Raw genomic sequence first — 13,509 nt, forward strand, 5'->3', positions numbered from 1 at the left:
TTCTGTGCTGGGAGATTTTGATTTCTAATTCAACTTTCATTCTTGTTATTGGTCTAAGAAGATTTCCTATTTCTTGGATTCAAGATTCATGATTCAATTTTGGTAACTAGCATGTTTTTAGTAATTATCTGTTTCCCCCCCAAGTTATCTGACTTGTTACTATATAATTGTTTATAGTAATTTTTTATCACACTATTCTTATCTGTGGTTATCTGTTGGATTGTTTTCTCTTTCATTTCTCATTTTGGTTTTTGAGCTTTTTCTTTTTTTCTTAGTTAATGTAGTTAAAGCATTGCCAATTTTGTTTATTTTTTTTGGAAAAACTAGTCATTATTTTCAGTGTTATGTTATTGTTTATTCTGGTCCCTTTTCTGATTTTTCTTTGTGACTTCCTTCCTCTACTAAATTCCATCTAAGTTTCTTCTTTTTCTAGTTCCTTATGGTATAATGTTAAGTTGTTTACTTAAACTTTTTTTTTTTTTTAAAGATTTTATTTATTTATTTGACAGAGATAGACAGCCAGCGAGAGAGGGAACACAAGCAGGGGGAGTGGAGAGGAAGAAGCAGGCTCATAGCGGAGGAGCCTGATGTGGGGCTCAATCCCACAACGCCGGGATCACGCCCTGAGCTGAAGGCAGACGCTTAACTGCTGTGCCACCCAGGCACCCCTACTTAAACTTTTTTTCTTAATACAAACAATTATAGCATAAATTTCACTCTAACATCGGCTTTTGCTGCATCCCCCCCAAGTTATACATTATTATAATAAGCACTGAGTAATGTATAGATTTATTGAATCATTATACTGTACACCTGAAACTAATATAATACTGTATATTAATTATATTTCAATAAGATAAAGAAAGTTAAAAATCATAGTGATAAACCAAATAAATAAATGTCTAGGAAGGAGGAAAATAAGTATGTCAAAGCAGAAAATGTGATACTTGGGTTCAGTATTGAAAGAAGGAAAAGATTTTTACAAGTGGAAGGAACAGGAAGTAAGTGGATATATTTGATTAGTCATAATGAATGTGTCCTAGGTTATGGGCATATCACTGATAAAAATTTAGTGGTTTAATACAAGCATTTTAAGATAGATGAATGGATTGATGAATAACAGTGTGTAGGTTACAATGACATTTTGAATTAACTTAGAGTTTTAAGGATTCTTACTCTCTCTTTTATTAATCCACATAGGTAATTATGAATTCAAATTGAGAAATTTCCCAGGCTATATTACATAAGAGCAATGTGAATGTATCATAAATAAACCTGGTATCTCAGCAGATTTTGTGCAGAAACCCAGAACTTTCCTTAATATGAAAATGGAATTATCTGCAATGAACAAAATTGAATTTAAGCACTAACCATACTATACTCCTTTCTCTGTATGGGAAGGCATACTTCTTTCCATACTTCTAGCCATTGGGCTAGATAAATTATCAATTTTATATGGCTGTCCCTCTATCCAAATGACATAAAAGTACTAATGGTCTTAGCAAAAGAGGAGTTTCTTGCTGAGTACAGAAGCAGTAAGAAAAAAACTTTGATAGATCAGAAGAATAAACATAGTTAAAATGTCCATGCTACCCAGAGCAATCTACACTTTCAATGCCATCCCAATCAAAATACCGATGACATTTTTCAAAGAGCTGGAACAAACAGCCCTTAAATTTGTGTGGAACCAGAAAAGGCCCCGAATCGCCAAGCAATTGTTGAAAAGGAAAAACAAAGCATGGGGCATCACGTTGCCAGATTTCAAGCTATACTAAAAAGCTGTGATCACAAAGACACAGCATGGTACTGGCACAAAAACAGACACATAGACCAATGGAACAGAATAGAGAACCCAGAAATGGACCCTTGGTTCTTTGGGCAACTCATCTTTGACAAAGCAGGAAAAAACATCCAGTGGAAAAAAGACAGTCCTTCAATAAATGGTGCTGGGAAAATTGGACAGCTATATGCAAAAGAATGAAACTTGACCACTCTCTCACACCATACACAAAGATAAACTCCAAATGGATGAAAGACCTCGATGTGAGACAGGAATCCATCAAAATCCTAGAGGAGAACATAGGCTGCAACCTCTTTGACATCAGCCACAGCAACTTTTTTCATGACCCATCTCCAAAGGCAAGAGAAACAAAAGAAAAAATGAACTTTTGGGACTTCATCAAGATAAAAAGCTTCTGCACAGCCAAGGAAACAGTCAAAAAAACTAAGAGGCAGCCCACGGAATGGGAGAATATATTTGCAAATGACACTACAGATAAAAAACTGGTATCCAAGATCTACAAAGAACTTCTCAAACTCAATACACGTGAAACAAATAATCAAATTAAAAAATGGGCAGAAGATATGAACAGACACTTTTCCAATGAAGACTTACAAATGGCTAACAGACACATGAAAAATGTTCAAAATCATTAGCCATCAGGGAAATTCAAATCAAAACCACATTGAGATACCACCTTATGCCAATTAGAATGGCAAAAATTGACCAGACAAGAAACAACAATTGTTGGAGAGGATGTGGAGAAAGGGGATCCCTCTTACACTGTTGGTGGGAATGCAAGTTGGTACAACCACTTTGGAAAACTGTGGAAGTCCCTTAAAAAGTTAACAATTGAGCTGCCCTATGATCCAGCAATTGCACTACTGGGTGTTTACCCCAAAGATACAGAAGTAGTGAAGAGAAGGGTCATATGCACCCCAATGTTCATAGCGGGATTGTCCACAATAGCTAAATCATGGAAGGAGCCGAGATGCCCTTCAACAGATGACTGGATTAAGAAGATGTGGTCCATATATACAGTGGAATATTACTCAGCCATCAGAAAGAATGATTACCCAACATTTGCAGCAACATGGACAGGAATGGAGGAGATTATGCTAAGTGAAATAAGTCAAGCAGAGAAAGACAATTATATGGTTTCACTCATTTAAGGAACATAAATAGGAAGATCAGTAGGAGAAGGAAGGGAAGAATGAAGGAGGTAAACAGAAGGGGGAATGAACCATGAGAGACTATGGACTCTGGGAAACAAACTGAGGGCTTCAGAGGGGGAGGGGGATGGGGGATTGGGATAGGCTGGTGATGAGTATTAAGGAGGGCACATATTGCATGGAGCACTGGGTGTTATACACAAATAATGAGTCATGGAACACTGCATCAAAAACTAAGGATGTACTGTATGGTGACTGATATAACATAATAAAAAATTATTATGAAAAAAAAACAACTTTGGATAGAAAGTAGTCATAATGTGGTCTTTTGTGTACAAACCATCAGAGGGAGTATATCTCTCAGCTTCCACATTTGCCTCCAGGGTGGAGCTTCATGTGTGTAATGTTACCCAAGGTGGGTGTTTGGTGAGCATGCCCTAGTGAAAGGAAGCCAGAGTTTCAGTTGTCCAGAGAACTTTTAGGCAAAGATGGTCTGGATCTATGTTTAGATGGATGCTGCAACCCTAGCCAATAGCACAGACAGAGATGTCAGAGGAGTGATATGCTCTGGACTTGACCATATGTTTGGGAATAGGAATGATATTAGAACTTCCCTATTTTGAAGTAGCGATACGTCTCTAGTTTTCTACTGGAGCCATGGAACACATTTTCACTGAGTATCTTATAGGGCTAGATAGAGAAAAACAACTCTTCAGTAGATTGCCCAAACACTTCTTATGAAATGTTTCAATTTGTCCTGAAATTTAGATACCATCTTCACATAGCATTTTGCTAGTGTCTTCTTTTTGAACTTGAAATCAGAACGAAAGAATCTAATATAAAAAGTTTAGTTTTTAAGTTTCTGGTCAAATAGTCTTCAAATTTTTACTTAAAACTCAGTTCTTTAAATAGGTAATTTTTGATGCTCTTTTGCTTTTGTCATGTTGTGATAAAGAGTATAATAGCGGGAAATTAGGTAGTTTTTGGCAAGTAGGATTTCTGTACCTTGAGTTAGCAAATAAATGGTCTCTTGTTTTCTTGTCTCACTCATTTTTTTCTGGAAATCATATTATATATTCACATCTTATTTTTTATCTTGGATTAAATCCATATCTTTTATTTTTCTCTTTGACTCTTTTTAGCAAATACCTATATTCATTTAACATTCTGTTTCAATTTGCTAAGCATCTTATTTGTGCTCTGTGTTGTATTTGATATTGGGCTGAGGATGTGGCCAATATTTGAGAACTTATAAGAGGTTGGATATATGCTTTCCTTTCTCAGCCACCAGAATCAGAAAATCAGTGGATTTTTTCCTAACTTTGAACATCTGAGCTCTACCATGTGAGAATAACACTTAGAACCAACACCTCTAATTTCTAATTCCAATTCTTCTACTTACTCTAAATCAGTTGAAAAAGTCACTCAATCTCTCTGAGCCTCAGTTTTTCACATCAATGGGATGATCATTGTATTTAGTATTTACTTCAGAATGGCTGTGAAGGTCAAATGAGATAATATTGGTGAGAATGTTTCATAAACTGTAAAGTGTTATATATGCATTATATGCTATTGCTCTATTAGTTAATTAAGGCACATTGACAATTTTGAACCCTTGAAAACATAGATACCTCTAATGAGTTCTGGATGTGGTAAGTAAAAATATTTATTGTTTATTATTTTCCGGGCACTGTTTAATGGACTGGGGGCAGAACAGAGAATAAAATATATTCTCCAAAATTTAGGCAAGATGATGTGGCTCTAACTGCCTTTAAAGGATAGGAAACGATTCTCTTGTCGCTTAGGGATCATTCAGAGAAAGAGTGGATCAGTCCAGTTTGGCCTAGGCCTTCAAAGATAAAGGTTGTGGACTGTCCTCATCATTTCAAAATGATTATTCTCCCAGAGAACAATCTCCCCCGCCCCCCGCCACATTTTTTCCTGTGACCCTTTTTGTACCTCCCCTGGTTCTTTGGGTTGCAGTGAATTTTGTTCTTTTAACTTTAATACTAGCTTTTTCTCCATGCCTTATCTGTTTTTGACTCGTTCTGATTTCAGTTGTGTGCTTTTATCTACTAATTGTTTGAATTCAGTTAACAACTAGATTAGTCATTTGTTTTAATGCCATAGCTGAATTTCACAACCATGACCTACTCCACTAAATCCAAGGTCCTAGCCTGTTTCCAATTTTGAAGTAATAAGATGTTTGTAAATTCACTATCACTTCTTTCTTAGGGGTGTTTGTTTTAGCAGTTCAATTTTTGGCATAAAACACCAAATCACCTAAAGAACAATTGTAATTGTGGGGATTATATACACTTGTGTATTTAGGAGGAGGTAGTGATGACTTCTGGAAAAATCAATCATGATTTAATTTTCTTTATTTTTCCGTAAAAAAGTTGTATGATTATAATTTTAAGAGACACAGATATTAACGGGCTAAGATTATTTATGGGAAATTTATATCTCTTTTATTTAATCACATTCTGAAAACTCAGATGCTAATTTATGTTTCTCGGTTGTTTATATTCACCTATGAAAGCAATCATATAGTAATTAGCTTAAGAAATACTTCCCTTATCTGATTCTTTGGGGACATGCTCAACCATCCATGAATAATGGCTTCTCCATTTTAACAAAGTTATTCTGGACCTTTACTCCTGTGTGAAGAATGTTGTGTGGAATTGGAGGAAAGCTACTTTGTCTTCCAAGATCAAAACTGTATGTTGCAAACACTGAAAAGGATACAAAAGAAGAGCATTCACGCAGTTAAAGTGATATATGCAACTGATACACAGAGGTAATTTGAGCTATCACTCTCTTGGATCTTTTCATTTATTCCAATAGTAGCCGTAGATGATATCATAAAATAAAATATTTTTCAGTATTGCGTTTGCACAAAGTTTCAGAAATCAATCATGTCAATGTGTGAGCCTGCCCCAGTTCGACCAGTGTGTAAGTACACAGAGATCGGTGTGAACTTGGTTGTAGTAAGTTTCTTCAGAAGTCTTGGGTCCCTTTTGGCTGTGGGTGCCTTGTACTGGTTAATAATTCTCTTTGACTTGCTTGAATCTTTGTTGTGGAGACTCTTGTTTGGGCCCACATTCCCTCATGGCCTGCCTATCTTGCATGTTTTCTGGTTCCTCATCTCACTCAGTAGGTGGGATTTCTGATGAGTATTCTGCTCCTTCAGGACTGTCATGCTATAATGCTCCCTGAATTGAGTTGAACTGAGGAAAAGAAAATGACTTATCAGATTTAGTATTTAGTTCCTCACTGTGTAGTTTCAAATCTACGTTAGGTGTTTCTTAAGTACATCTTTATACTTGAAGTATTCTGGCGCTGAAGAGCACTGCAATGCCTCTTAAATCAATTGGTCCATAAATAGTAATTCTAAAACTGTAAGTCTCATGAGATGTTGCTTTTAACTTAAAATTGTATAATACTTGCATTCTTAGTTGTCTCAGGTATCTGTTCTAACATTTCAACTCATTCTGAAATTTGCTTTTATTGTAGAGTATAATTCAGGCACTTCACTAAAAGAGTAAATGCTCTTAGGAAAGAAAAAATATACAACGACTTTTCTTTGATGAGAACTCAAATTCAAAGGCCAAAGTTTATTGGTAGTTTTTTTTTTGTTTTTTGACTTTTCATGAATAGACAGATATGGCTGGAACCTAACATCAATTCCAGACAGATTTGACAATTTACCAGGAGACTGAAGAATGACTTTGATGCTTTTGAAAATATAGCTGAGAACAGACATCTCAACTAGGGTCATCATCAGTCAGCTGTTCAGCTTGACAGTCTTTGTCAATGTTTAGTCAAGGCTGCACTGGAGTATTTTTTTTCTTTGAAGAATCTTTATGATATTTTTCCTAGAATATCTGCTTTTAAAACTTAAAAATAGATATGATGTTCTAAATTTGGGGCTCAAAACATGTTTTAGACTTGACTTTAGTTCAGTATGTATAATTTAGTATGAAATAAGCAAGTATAATATTGAAAATCTTTTTAAGATTTTTAAGTGATTCATATTCTGCTTGTAGATTCTTAGCAATGACTGATGGTAATACAACCTCACTTATTCTCTCAAAATACTGATGACCATCATTATCATTATCATCATGCTCAAGAAACTTTAGAACCTAATTACGTGCAATTGTATGTAGAACTTTTAAAAGCAAGTGATCTGTTTTTTTGAGCCGTTGACTAAGAAAAATACTATTGGTGAGGGTTATTTCAAAACATTTGCTTTGCAAAAGGATAATGGGGATAGGTGTCAAGTCTTTTACTCTATTCCATTGTGAAGTCACAGCATGGCTAAATAGAAGGCAGCAAGTTTTCAGTACACAATTCATTTTAATTGCTCAAGAAAGATGTACACTCAAGTTTAGAGATAAATTCCATAACCCTAGTTACCAGTTGAAAAGACATACTAGAAAAATATATAACTAAGGGTGCCTCGGTGGTTCAGTAGGTTAAGCATCTGTCTTTGGCTCAGGTCATGATCTTAGGGTCCTGGGATCAAGCCCCACGTTGAGCTCCCTGCTCAGTGGGGAGTCTGCCTCTCCCTCTCCCTCTGCTCCTCCCCCCCACTCCTGTGTTTGTGTGTGTGTGTGTGTGTGTGTGTGTGTGTGTGTGCATGCACGCACGTGCGCTCTCTCTCTCTCTGACTCTCGCCGGTGCTCTTTCACTCATGCTCTCCCTTTCAACTACATAAATAAAATCTTTAAAAAAAAGGAAAAATATAACTCAGTTGAATTTGCGAAGAAACAGCTGACACAAAACTCCAATTGTGATGAAATCCTTTTAATTAAACTGCCAGTTAAGTCAAAAGCAAAATTACTTCTTATTTAATCAAGGAGCAACACATTTATATAAATTACAGTGAAAATCATTAATAATTAAAAACTTAAAAAATAAAATATGTAAGACAGTGGTTTTAGAATTTTAGAAAAACATCATGGTATATTCAGAACACACCACAGTAGTAATGTTTTGAAAAGATAGGTTTCATCAAATATAATGAAATATAGCAAGAGTTGTGATATTTTAGGACGTTTAGACAAACTCTTTTCTCAAATAACCAACCAACCATCCTGAATGATGATGTATCATCTTTCTCTCTCACACACATCTATCTATCTATCTATCTATCTATCTATCTATCTATCTATCTATCATCTATCTATCCTTAGGGAACAAAATGGTGAAAAATTTAAAAAAATGTTTTGGTGCTTAGGAGTTTAAGTTCAGTTATCTAGAAAATTTTTATTAGTCTACCTGATGATACCTAGTCATCTTATGATACTGTTTTCTGATCTGGCTGTGGGCAAAGTGAGGGGTGCAAGAATGTGTGATGTGGTTCATAGAATCAGTGGACCACTCTGTGTGGCATGTTTTTAAGAGAGGGAATGAGGACAGAGCTGAGGGAAAGAGAGTCCAGAATTGAGCTACTTGTGAAAGAAGCCAAATTGAGATTGGGAACCAATTTGGGGGGACAAAAAAGAGTAAGAAGGGTTGAACTAATGAACAAAGGTTATTAGAGCACACACATGAAAGGCAAACCTGAAGGAATTTGCAAGGCTGAGGATGGGTGCCCATGGGGGCTTTTAGTGCACTTTGCACAACAGCCTGAAGAGGGTGGCATGGGATGAAGGATACATTTTTTTTTTTAAAGTTGGTGTAAGACTGTATGTTGAACTATGTTATGTGATGAAGCATGGATAGTGCATTAGTTTCCTAAGTCTGCTGTAATAAAGACCAAAAATTGGGTGACTTAAAATAAAAGAAATTTATTGTTTCACAGAGGCTAGAAGTCCAAAATCAAGTATTGGCAGGGCTGTGTCCTCTCCGATGTCTTTAGGAGAGAATCCTTCTTTGCCTCTTCTAGCTTCTGGCAATCCTTGGCCTTCCTTGGCTTGCAGATGCATCATTCCAGCCGTATAGTTCCTTGTGTTTTCTCATGGTCTTCCCTCTCTGAATGTCCAAAATCCTTTTTTTACTAGAGCACCAGTTATACAAGATTAGAACCCACCCTGATGTCCTTATCTTAACTTGATTATCTCTGTCAAGACTCTGTTTACAAATAAGGCCACATTTTGAGGTACTAGGAATTAAGATTTGTTGAAATAAATTTCTAGGCTCAGGATGAGGCCCAAGGTACCACATCAGCAAACGGAAACTTAGATAACTCACATTCCTGTAAACGCTGTGCTTGACCAGAAATACAGTATATCCAATAAGCCAATCCCTGGTTGATTGCCAAGAATCCATAATGATTTCCTCCTGTTCTAAGTAAGGTCAGATATGCAATTCCAGCCAATCAGCTAAGCCAAATACTGTCTCCTTGTTCCCTTATTGCTTTCTTCTATGAAAACTGCAACCCTGTTCCTTGCTTTGCAGTTCTCTGGACTCTTGAGAGTGGAGACTGCTTGCTTCAAGAAGTGTGAAATAAAATTTGCTTTGATCAACTAAGTTGTTCTTTTTGATTATTTTAACAGACTTAAACATATCATTTTTGGGGGACATATTTCAACCCATTACAGGTAGATTCTCATCAGTTCTACTCCATATGCTTTAAAATTTCACAGAGTTCTTCCAGATTTTATCATTATGGTATCTATCACTTTTAAGTTCCAGTATTACACATTTTGTCTTTTGTGGAATTTTTGTGACTACTTTATTGAAACCTCAAAAGAACTATCCTGGAGTTGGTTTCTAGATACCATTTTGAACCATATTGTTGCTCTGTTCTCTTGAATGTATCTTGCATGATGATTTGGTAGTTTGTCTTAATACTTTTAGGAGACTGTTTAGGGGAAAAATGGAAATCAGATAAGTTAAAAGATGAGCAATGAGTTGATAAGATGGATTTATATTGTGTTACTGTGTAAGCTCAAATCTCTATAATAAATCCCTTATTTCATATATTTTCTAATAGTTCTGCTTTTCTGATCAAACCCTGACTGATGCAGTTGATAGAGGAAAGAGCTGTTCAAGCTCTGAAAAACTTGTAGGATTTTTTCTTTTTTGGATCCAGCCCATCAAAAAAGTGAATCATGCACAATTTTGAAGGACAATTTGATATATCACAGAAAATAGATAAAGCATCAGAATTGATGTGATCCAAAGCTGTGTTTCAGCTGGCTTTTGCTGCATAGTTCTTCTTCTCTTGTATTTGACCTAGTAAAGTCAGGGATTTGCTTCAACTATACCATTTGTCATTGCCTGTAAATCTGTACTGTTTGTTGCAGATACTATGTAACAAAGTAATGATTAATAAAAATATTCAAATGGGCGCCAGCTATCTTTCATGTGAGCTACAGTTTAGGAATGTATGAACCCATATGTACATCTTTTGTTCAAAGATACTGTGTCTCGTAAGCACTAAAATGTTGTTTTAAACAATAGCAGCCACCAAACGACTACAAAAAACCTGGAAATATATGACTGGTAATAGGCTTTCTTTCTGAACAATAAAATGTGACTAATAATTCTCTAGAGAAAAAATGCACAACAATGGATATTTACCTAAGTAACATTTTATGCCAAAATAGCACAATGATTTATAATATTATAGGCCATTTCACAAGTTTCTACAGGACACCTCTTGCAGATAGTGCACTGTGTAGTGCAAATTATAGTGATTTGTGGAAGTGTAGATGGGAAGACTGGAGCAATAAAGAAAGAAGAATAATGTTCTTCCTTGAATCATTGGGGAAAAGCACAGCTCAGCACCTGTCCCCAGGCAACTTTGAATAGTACAGCACATTGAAGTTCAAGTCTCTGAAATGTCAAACCTAAATGACAATGAGATTACCTTAGAAAAAAAATCAATATGACTAGTGGCTCATTTGATGTTGTGAATGGTATCTTCATAGAAGTCACTTTTGGTGTGGTAAACTGAAAAGCACTGCAAGTTATTGGGTAGAGGGAAATAATATTCACTTCTTAAAAAATGAGGGAAGGGACACCAATCAAGAGGGAGAATTTAGCTAGACAAAATTTGTTCTGATTCATTATGTGACCTTTAGAAAGTTGAACCTAGATTGGATGAAGTAGTGAGTCCAGTTCTGTCTGCTGCACAAGTGAAAAGGAGAATCATATGTTCAGGAAGCAGAAGGTGCACTGTAAGTTCACCCCAAGAAGGAAAAAAATGCTTCATGGTGTTCACAGGCTCTATGAATTTTGCCATGTCCATATTTTACTCCTCTGGCCTCATAATCCCACAAGTTAGAAAATAAGGCTGTGTGAGGAATGGACAGGGTTGGCCATACACACCTGTTTGACTCTTCTAGATGCTTTTCTAGGCAGCTGTGAATATAGCCAAAGTTAATCTTTGAGAATATCAAAGTCATACTAAAGAAAATGCAAGAGAGAAAGAAAGAGAAAGGGACATTGTTTTTTTTTTTTTTCTTTTAGGTAAGGGAGACATGGTTTATGTCCTCCTGCATTTAAGATGGATACTGTACTTATAAATTTAAATGAATTTTGAGCACCTGCAGAGCAAAATGTTGTGAATTCAAACTAATGTACCTGGAGAAAAGTCAAGAGAACAAATAGATTGTGCATCTAAGAAACTATGCCAGTGAGTATTCACAGCATGCAAGAACAACTGGTAATTCACAGCATGCAAGAACAACTGGTTCTTACACATTGTTAAGAACACTTACTTGCTTAAATAGGGGCTTCCTTTTAACAAGAAGCATTCACATTTAAAATAGGTCTGGGGGGCACTGGGTGGTGCAGTCCATTAAGCCTCTGACTCTTGGCTTCTGCTTAGCTCATGATCTCAGCATCTTGAGATCAAGCCCCTCCTTGGGCTCTATGCTCAGTGTGGCATCTACTTGATATTCTCTCTTCCTCTCCCTTTCCTGGCTGTGCTTACTCTCTAGAATAAATAAATCTTTAAAAAACATAAAATAGGTCTGGGAAAATGATTGTTGATCATCTTTTCCTTTGCTTGAGTGGTTGCTGAAACATCTGGCTGAAGAGTCAGCCAGAGATTGAATCCTGATATGCATATCCATGGCTGGAAGACCTGAGAAATTATTTATCATCACCAAGACTTTGTTTCCAAATCTGTAAAATGGGAATAGTATCAGTTTCCACTTCATAGGCTTTCACAAAGATTGAATTAAATAGAAAATAATGCATGGAAATCACTTAGCTTGGCAATTGGAATATAGTCCACAGATGTTATCAGTCATTTAATTCTTACTGTTGTGAGAATAGAAATTTGAACAGAAATGCTATGAATTAGCTTTGATTCACCATATTATTGATCAAATGAACTCAAAGAATTTTGTAGTAAGTGGAGCACAAATGGGTTTGTGGCTTCAGAGTGAATTTTGAACAGACATTAAAATACTAGGGCACTTCATAATCTAGTAAAGTGAATGTTTTAACATGCTACTCTGGTTAAAATTCTTGGTAATGTAAAATTTTGTACCCTTTATTTTATTTAGGAAAAATCTATCTTCAATAAGGAGACTCCATCTGTTTGTGAATGCCTATAAAGGGAAAAGATTTTAAAGTCAGTAAGAGAATATATTTTTAAAGTTTTGTGATATAAATAATTTTATTTAAAAGCCATCATGGGAATTGCTAATAGCAATTAAGTCTGACAAGGGTTTCTGATCTCAGTAGTTTTTCAGACTACATAGTTGTTATAATGTTTAATTATTTCCTTGAACAGTTGATTTCATTTAAGATATTTTTCATTTACAATCATCAACAGTCAATAACATCTTGATCATTTTAAACAGTTATCCTTCAATATTAAGATGCCTTGCCTTTCCCCCTGAATATTTATATTTCTTATAAAAAGGGCTGGCATGAAGTGTTACTTTGGCCGGGCTGGTTAAGACTATTAAGAGTCATTTCAGACAGATAGTTCATGTGTATGTTTTAAGAAAGCATTTGTTATTATCATATCTGTTGAGAAATATCCTTAATTAAAAAAAATCAAATTGCATCTGGATTCATCTTCATAGTGATTTCTGTATTAAAATAACATTCTTATTTGTAAATGAGATCCCAGATTTCTATATAGGCATTTTCTGAAGGATATAGACAGAGAAAACGATTGTTTTTTTTTTTTTTAAAGATTTTATTTATTTATTTGACAGAGATAGAGACAGTCAGCGAGAGAGGGAACACAAGCAGGGGGAGTGGGAGAGGAAGAAGCAGGCTCATAGTGGAAAAGCCTGATGTGGGGCTCGATCCCACAACGCCGGGATCACGCCCTGAGCCAAAGGCAAACGCTTAACCGCTGTGCCACCCAGGAGCCCCGAGAAAACAATTGTTAAGATTCCTGGATAAAATATAGGTTAATCATTTTGAGGAAGGGGAGGGGAGCAGATGTCGCATGTCTTATCTTTTCCTAATCTGCTCATTCTTTCACAAACTTCTAAGAATGCCTTTTCAGGTCCAGCCTTTCAGGTTCTTTTGCTATAGGTTAAAAGTAAGACCTGCTCTGACCTTTATGGTCTTCTTACCTCTATGTACCTCACTTTTCTTAACTATAAAATAGGCTTAATAAATTGTATC

Source organism: Ursus maritimus, unplaced genomic scaffold (assembly GCF_017311325.1).
Source record: "Ursus maritimus isolate PB19 unplaced genomic scaffold, ASM1731132v1 scaffold_9, whole genome shotgun sequence".
NCBI lineage: Eukaryota > Metazoa > Chordata > Mammalia > Carnivora > Ursidae > Ursus > Ursus maritimus.